We start from the raw sequence: 9083 nt of genomic DNA on the forward strand, positions 1-9083 counted from the left end.
ATTCCAGTGTCATGTCATATCGTCATGTCGCCGTCGTTATACGGTCACAATCATCCCGTCGCGGTTGTTGCATCGTCGTCATGCGTGACATGTGAGTGATCGAGTGCCACAACTTTACCGTGATCGAGGTGGTTCCCATGAAATTGTGGCTAACTCGGTCACGTGGTCTCTACTTGCAAATGGTCACTAGGCAGGAAAAGCGTTCTTGACAAACACCAATGAAAGCATCGCCTGAACCGATTTATACAGCACGTGGGATTCGGAAACTATTTTAGAGTGCAGCTCTTAAGCTCAGACCACACGTAACGCTTGCAGACACTTGCAAGCTCGCGTCTACACGCCTATCCTGCCACGCCTTGCAAGGAATAGTGGTTTGTGCCTGCAAAGATGCGCGACACCGTGAGCTCACTAGGCTCACTCATAGACACCTTGGAAGGTGCCACTTCGTACTTTGTTACTGACAGTGTTTCAAGATGCTTCGATATCTATAAACATAATTGCTATATATTTAGAGCTGTAAGATCAGCACAAAGAGGAAGGATTAAGCACTTTCTTGCAATATATAAATGTGCTTCACTCGCAGTTGAATGTAGCACACCGTAGGTGCGTAGCTAGGCGTGCTGACGCGAGGCAGCCCAAGCGCGAGATAACAGAGAAGAGCTGTTCACCGAGATCGCACCGCGTTTCGACGCGTGCGAGCTTGCCGCATGTCTGCGCATGCGTGGGTGCGCTGACGTGAGCTTGCGTGTGTGTGCAAACGTACGTGTGGTCTGGGCTCTAGGCGCCCGTTCCTGCGGCGAGCGTTCCTGCGGCGAGCGTCGGCGTCGTGCCTTGGCGTACTCGTAACCGAGCGAACGAGCGCAGCGAAGGCTGAAAGAGTGAACGCGGAGCGCAGATGAAAGAGCGATAGCGAAGACAGAACACAGCGCGAGGAGGAAAGCAAAGAAGGAAAGTGAAGCGTAACGATTAGGCGGAAAGGGGAGAAGGAGGGTATGGCGAAAGAGTGAAAAGAAAAGCTCAGTGCCGCGCTAGACGGGCCTTGCGGCGGCGTTGCTTACGAGATGGCGCCAGGGTAGTGGGCGCCTTCTGTACACCGATGACGTCTCCGATACCATATATGGAAACAAAGCGCTGCATGAGTGGACGTCTGTGTGCGGCGGCTGCTGTGAATCGCGCCTACGCGTCACCCACGCGCTGCCTCTAGCGATCTCTTGATTAGCGAAGCAGTCGCGCCACAGTTCGGTCCGTTCGCAACGTGCCGCAGAAGATAGAGTGTCTGCGTCAGCAGTTATATGGCGCAACGAAAATACGTATACAGCTGCGCTAAAATTTTGCATTAGGGAGTATGGTAACCGTCGGTGATATTTTTTTTGTATTGTGGCGCGTCTTTTACATAGTGATAGTGTAACACATAGTGATACTGCGTCGAAAGCAGCAAGAGTCATTGAAACTTGCCCGATTGGCACCAATATCAGAGGCACGGGAGGAGTCTCGACCACTGGCATCTGCCACGTATGAGATTTATCGAGTTTACCGTGAAAACTGCTAGAAAGATCTGTTGGGGGCTCAGTTAAGCGGAGGCAGGTAATCCACTTTTTGACAGGTTGAGAACGGGGAGTCAACTAGCTTCATTCCACAGTAAAAGCGGGTTTGCCGAGTGGCTGTGGTGGCGCCCCAGTCGGGCAGCCACCTCGCTTGCAAGAAAGAGCAGGAGGCGATGACCCCCACGTGGAAACCAGACGAGGTAACTGGATTTCATAGAAGCGTTTAACAGCGTATAGCGACGGACGGTTGCTGCAAGGTCTCTCCCCCTAGAATGCCGGAGGCGTTGGTGTGAATGACGGAAGGAATGAGGGGTGAATGTTCAAGATGGGCAGGCTTCACGGGGTCGCGCGACACTGTCTCTTCTTTGCCGCGTAGATGAATCTTCAAAGCTTTCTCTGAACGCCAAAGTACACAAAAAGGACCATCATAGGAAGGAGTCAATGGTGGCCTAATAGAGTTGCGCCGCAGAAAGACGTGTGTGTTTGTGTCCATTGTCGGGAAACTAAACGTAGGCTTCCCGCGATCGATACTTGTGGGTGCAGGTCAAAGCCGGATGAGCCAGCAATGTAGCCTCTCTAAGTGCTGCGCGGTCGCTGGCTGGGTGCCGAAGTACTGGCCTGGAAGGCGGATTGCTGGCCCATAGAGCACCTCGGCTGCTCTGACTCCGATGCCATCCCTGATTGTTGTTCGCAGGACCGGTAGTACTAGGGGTAGCCTTTCCACCCGGTGCTGTTTGTCGAGCGTGGTGATAAATGCATGACGCCTTCAGTTGTCGGGGGAGACGCTCGATCATGCCGTTGCTCTGTAGCTGTCCTCAGGGTGCACGGAAATGAACGGGAGTCCGCGCGTAACCTCGTCCATGAACGTTTGAAAAGTTTGCGCTGCATTCTTCAAACCGTAAGGTATACGGAGAAACTCAAATAGGCCAACTGGAGTAGTGATTGCTGCCTCAGGAATGTCGCTGGGTTCGACAGGAATTTGGTGGTAAGCGCTCACCAAACCAATCTTGCTGTACATTTTATTTCCTGCGAAATGGGCGCTGAATTCATGTATGTGGGGAAGGGAATATTTATCCTGAGTAATGACGACATTCAAAGCTCGGTAATCACAACAAGGGTGCCAGTGGCCACTGTGCTGCTTTGGAACCAGGTGGAGGGGTGAAGACCAATTGCTAGAGGAAGGACGAACAACGCCGATCTGAAGCATCTGTTCGAATTCACGGCGGGCGACTGTCAACCTCCATCCAGCGAGCCGCCGTGGCGGGGTCGTGATAGATGGGCCGGTGGTGGTGGTATGAGGCGTCACCTTGTGTTTGATGTGCAGTGCATCTTTCCGGGGCTTCGCGAGTTGCGGGGGCTCAGCAAGTATGCTGTCGTACGTTGAGACAAGCCGAAGCGTACGGATGCTAACTGAGGTGAGGTTGGACTGCAGGCCAAGTACATCGAGGAACGTGACCTTATTCTTGAAGCGCCGATCGTGAACACTCACATCTAGGCTGAAATGACTGAGGAAGTCAGCTCCCAGTATGGCAAAGCTCATGTCGGCGTCACAAAAACACATTTTGCAAGCGCCGGAGTCCGATGCCTAGCGTAATTGACCGGACCTCATGCGAAGCGATGACATAGTTGTTTACTGCGTGGAGCGTAGGTGTGGATTTGCTGCGTTGGCGATCTGCGGCCTTGACGAGGATGACAGCTCGGCTCCGGTGTGGACGAGGTGGCGGGTGCTGGTGATGCGGCCGACTAGAAAGAACAGGTGGCTTGCGCGAGGGCCGATATCTCATGCCGCTGTTAGTGAATGGCCGATTCGTTTCCCGTGCACGAACAGGGCTGGGTGTGGTGACTTGCTTGTTCGCGAAAGCGACAGTGGAAGCACAACTGCACAACTGCCGCGGCAAGTCTCTGGGTGCGCTGCGAGACTGTGAAGGCGAATGACTGCGCCGAAGTTGGTCGCCAGTGTAGCCACCCGTCGTCAGCTTCTCCAGTGCACTGGTAAGGCGGTCGCCTGTTTCCCCCAGGCGCTAGAGTCGGTCTTCTGGCTCTGAGACTCTCGGAGCGGCGATAGATAACTGTGCCACAGAGGAGCAGTCACATATGCGGTCAGCGAGTGCAGCTAGCCGATCGAGACTCGTCTCGTCGGAACCAGCTAGCACCATGCGTGTGGACTGTGGGAGGCGCTGCAAGTACAGCTCGCGCAAAATTGGAAACTGCCCTAGTTTGCGGAGTGGCCACCCAGCAGCTGACACAACCAGTGCAGTAGTTGGGACGTTCATGACCGCCGAGTTTCTCGGACAGGAGCTATTGAAGCCTACTCTGTTGCAATGGCTTGAAGCGCTACAGGACCGTGCGTTTCAGGTCGCCGTATGCTGTGGCCGAAGGCGTGCCCCCTAGCAAGTCGTGTATGGCAGTGAATGGCATCGGCGATTTTGGGGCGTAGCTTGGCGACGACGTGCAGAGATACCTTGCCATCTGTGAAGTGATGCGCCAGAGCTGAAAATGGGCCTCTACTTTGTCGGGCCCTTGGCCCTCTCTGCAGCGCGCACGGGGGAAGCCTTTGAATCGCGCGCCACAACGGCACTCGTCGCATGGAGCACGCGCATCGATCGCGGTAGCGTGAGAACTCGCGCGGGGACTGCCGGGAAGGCGGCTGCCCGATAAGAAGGCAGCGGAGACGGCACTCGTGGCTTTTTGCGGGGCGCGGGCTTGGGGAGGCGCTGGTGGGGCGTGGCCCGTCTAAGTTTCTTTTACCGAGCGTGCTGCAGAGCAGGGGGAAAAGCGTCTTTACATTGTGTCTGCATGAAAGAGTGTTGTTGTTCTTGTTTTTCGCTTTTGGGACTGTCTGCGCGCCTGGTTCGGTGCTTGCTTGCTTTCTGCGCTTTAAGCATTCGGTTATCGCCCGAAAGATTGTGTTGGTTGATGGTTGGTAGCGGCCGTTCTTTCGTCGCTCCCTTTCGCTTGTATATTTTGTTGCCTCGCTGTTTTGCTGCTTGCCTCTTTGCTTTTGCTGCTTTTTGCTGCTTTGCTTCTTTGCTGCCTGCTTCCTTGCCTTGTTGTTTTCTGCTATTGGCCGCGAGGCTGCGGTAATTTTGAGTGTTACATTCTATCGTAAATTAAAGCGGTTTTTGTTCCTTGCGCCTTTGGTCCTTTGTCGTGCTGGCCGCGGCTCGCGGACCCCGTGAGCGAAGGCTGAGGGGCCTCCATCTGGCGCCCAACGTGGTTTTCTTCTTTCTCGTTGTTTTTCTGTTTGTTCTGGAGTACGCTTCCGCACCGCAGGGACCACGAGCACGGGAACGAGGGAACCGCCCCCATCTCGAGGCAGCTGGAACTCGCCCCCTAGGCCTACTTGTTTCGCTCCGACATCGGGTCCCACAGCTCCTGCATCTGTACCCAACCCCTCTGACCGGCGTAAGCTCACTGAACGTTTATTCGACCTCCCGCTTTCCCTGCGCCCCGCTATTCCGCGCCATCCTGCTTCCGCAGAACCGCTTGTCCATTCCGTCGGACCGCTTTGCCCGCCCAATTTGAACACCAAAGATGCACCGCCGGCATTTTAATGCACCTACGTTCGGGTAAAGTCAAGAAGAGCGCGGTTGAAAATCATCCTCGCAAACCCATTACTACAATGCCTGATAAGAAGGACCAGGGTGCGCCCGCACAAGATATGTGCAACATTATTGCCCAGCTGACCGCGCTGCTCGAGCATCAGACAAACATAACTCCAGCAGCCAGTTTCCATTTGCGGCTCGCTGTGCCTACATATGAAGGGCACACAGATACGAAATCGGTGGCGGACTTCCTTCAGGAAATGGCAGATTACCGCAATGCGCAAGCCATTACGGATGACGTTCTTCTTCAGCGCGTTTTGCCCGTCGCCCTGACTGGGTCCGCCGCCCGCTGGCGTCGTCGCCAGTCATTCCAAAGTTGGGCGCACTTTGAGCAGCTACTGCGAGCAGAATTCCCCCCCCCCCCCCCGACTACGTTGTCCGCATGAAATACGAGCTTCGCGCCCGTAGTCAGGCGGAGGAGGAAAGCCTCCTAGAATACATACGGTCCTTTCAGGAGCTTTACGAGCGCGCAGATCCTTCAGCACCCGAAACGGAAAGAGTCACCCGGGCAATCCGGCAAGCTCACCCACGCTTCCAGGCTTATCTAAGGGGCCGCACCTTCTCTTCGCTTGACGATCTCGCTAAAGCGGCGTCCGATATTCAGGCGGCGATGTTGGCAGAGCTAACTTACCAGCCTCCACCCCCGCCTCAAGCCTCCCTCGAGCCGTCTTGCGCGTGGCACGGTTCTCAGATTGCAAGCCCGGGGAATATGGTACCGCCTCCAAGGGCGCTGGACCCATTCACTCACCGCACCTTTGCCACCCAGGTACCTTTCCGGCCTCCGGTCGCGGAACCTGCCACAACGTTGCGAGGCACTCGGGGCCGCAGCAGGCCTGTAGTGGCTGCCGCCCAATCAGGCGCAGCAGATACACGCAGGAGCATTCCAGTCTGCTTCCAGTGTGGAGGACGAGGCCACTACAGGAGCCAGTGCCCGAGCCCCCCTGGCTCCCGCCAGCAGGGAAACGACGAGGGCCGGCGGTGGTGAGCAGCTCCCAGTCGCCGGCCAACGACCTACCGCGCCCCGACGTCCCCTCGGCACATGCAGACTACGCGGCCGTCAAGCACCAAGCGGGGGCAGGCGTTTCCAAGACTACGAAAAGCCGGGTGTTTTGGTCGTCTCACCATCCTGCTGCCACGGCCTTGAGCCGCGGACAACCTCGGCAGCGGGGAGGGGGAAAGAAACGGCTCCTCACACTCGAATCGCCGCCGGCGTCAACGGTAGTAGGTGTACCGGAAAGGTGTCGCCCCCCCAGATCGAAGGCCCAGGATCTTGGACAAATGGTGAGGGCTTTGCCGTCCACGTTCAGTCTTCTTGACGCCCAGATTGAGAAAACACCATTGGTGGTGGTCAGAATGGCCGGAATAGAAGTACCTGCTATTTTAGACACCGGCTCTGCTGTTTCCGTTTTCGGCGATCGTGTCAAAAGCGCCTGCGAGACGAAACGTCTACAGTTACGAAGTGTAAACACGACCCTTTGCATGGCATCCGCTCACGTTGCGTCCGCTACGTCAGCAGCCCGGTTAACGGTTACCATGAATGATAAAAAATTCCGGCAACGCTTCCTACACCTTCCAGGACTTTCTTGTCCGGTGATTTTGGGCCGTAACTTCATAGCCAAAGCAGGAATCGTTCTCGATCTCTCTAAAGGCACCTACCAGTACGGCATGCATGCACATCCACTCGAGTTCATGACTAAGCCAAGAGACCCACAGTCAAATCAGTTTACCGCCAATATCTCTGCGGTCTCCGAGACTGGTAGTGGTATCCTCACTGTTCTGAAGTCTTTCACAGGATCTCCGGCGGAGAAGACCAAAATCGAGACAGCACTTAAACCATTTGCCGAAATGTTCACGGAAGCTCCTGGCAGCGTTAAAGTGCTGACTCATAGGATAGACACCGGATGCGCCCGCCCAATTCGTTTCAACCCGCGGCCCCTGAGCATCCACAAGCGAGCACTTCTTGATAGTGCGCTAGACGAAATGATCGCTACCGGTGCAGTAAGACCGTCTAAGAGCCCTTGGGCGTTCCCGGTTGTACTAGCACCTAAGAAAGATGGCACGGCGCGGTTGTGTGTCGACTACCGTCGGTTGAACGCTGTCACCGTTCGAGACTCGTACCCCTTCCCGTCAATCGATTCAGTGATGTATTCACTTGGGTCCGCTAAGTTCTTTACTACTTTAGACTGCAGCAGGGGCTTCCTGCAAATTGCGATCGCCCCCTGTGATATTGCAAAGACTGCATTCACTTGCCATCGGGGACTGTTCGAATTCGTCCGATTGCCTTTTGGTTTGTGCAATTCACCGGCAACCTTTCAGCGTGTAATAGATATTGTGCTTCAAGACGCCAAATTCAATTATGCGATGGCTTACATGGATGACGTGGTAGTGTTCTCGAATACCGTGGAGGAGCATCTCCTGCACCTAACCACCGTTTTACAACGATTGCAGGCCGCAGGCATCACCATTAACCCCCGGAAGGTTCAACTGGTTTCGACCAGAATAAACCTCCTAGGTTTCATTGTCGAGCAAGGCACATTCCGGCCTGACGAGGAGAAACTCCGGGCCATACTGCAGCTTCCACCACCAACAGACGTCAAGAGCCTGCAGCGGTATTTGGGCATGGTGGGCTTCTACCGCCACTTTATCCCCAACTGCGCTGACCTGGCAAGACCTCTCCACCAGCTCCTACGGAAAGGTGCCAGTTGGCAGTGGACTGACGTGGAGCAGGGATCATTTCGGGCTCTGTCGTCGGCTATCGCCGATACCGCACGTCTGCTGCTTCCCGACCTCAACCTGCCATTCACCGTGCAGATCGATGCAAGTGAGTATGGCATCGGCGCAGTCTTGCTTCAGAAGCACCAAGGAAAGCTTCACCCTCTGGCTTTTGCAAGTCGCACTCTCACAGGAGCAGAGCGGAACTATACCGTAACAGAGAAAGAGTGCCTAGCAATTGTATTTGCACTAAAGAAATTTGACATGTATCTGGATGGGGCTGACTTTACTATTCAGACTGACCACCAGGCCCTGACGTGGCTGTCAAAGCTACAAAACCCAGCCGGCCGTTTAGCCCGTTGGGCCCTCTCTCTTCAGAAGTATAATTACAGAGTAGAATACAAGAAAGGCACCTTCAACAAGGTAGCTGACGCCTTGTCCCGAGCACCACTCTCCGGGGATGGCGAGCCGGCACCCGAAGTCCTGGCTGTGGCAGTGCCTGTGGACGCCTGGGGGACACTGATCTCCCGCCAGCAGCTACTCGACGCCCAGCTATGCGACGACCAGTGCAACTTGATACGCAAGGGACTGGACGGCGCCAACCCTGCCGGTAGCGGCAACTACGACTGCTACATGCAAGCAGACGATGGCCTGCTCTTGCGGTATATACCTGCTGCCGATACGGATTGCGGTGAGTCCCCATTCCGCGTCGTTGTGCCTAGGAAGCTGCGCAAGCCTTTTCTAGAGTACTTTCATGACACCCGGCTCGCCGGTCATAGCGACGGCAAGAAAACATTCGAAAAGTTGTGTCGCGTCGCGACATGACCGCACATGAGAAAGGATGTCTTCAGATACGTTCGCACATGTCCTACCTGCCAGACCGTGAAACCGAGGGGAGGGAAGCCACCGGGCTTCATGCAACCAGTTGAGAGTCGATACCCATGGGAAATTGTGGCATGTGATGTTATGGGCCCATACCCCAGGTCAGCTAAAGGGAATCGATACTTGTTAGTGGTTACTGACCATTTCTCCAAATGGGTAGAGCTGTACCCGCTACGCAAGCTGGATTCTAAGATAATCTGGGATAGGTTGTTGGAAGCATTCACCCGTTTCGGTTTCCCAGCGCAGCTTATCACGGACAATGCCACGTATTTCACAGGCAGGATATTCGTGGACACCTGCAAAGCTCTTGGCGTGCAGCACAAAAGGACGACACCATACC

At 55.1% G+C, this 9083-nt stretch overlaps 1 pseudogene; it reads left to right on the forward strand.

Annotated features, from left to right (window-relative positions):
* The first annotated feature begins 5166 nt into the window (after positions 1 to 5166).
* Positions 5167 to 6279, forward strand: LOC135913813 (uncharacterized; annotated as a pseudogene).
* Positions 6280 to 9083: the final 2804 nt, after the last annotated feature.

The sequence above is a fragment of the Dermacentor albipictus genome, chromosome 6 (assembly GCF_038994185.2).
Source record: "Dermacentor albipictus isolate Rhodes 1998 colony chromosome 6, USDA_Dalb.pri_finalv2, whole genome shotgun sequence".
NCBI lineage: Eukaryota > Metazoa > Arthropoda > Arachnida > Ixodida > Ixodidae > Dermacentor > Dermacentor albipictus.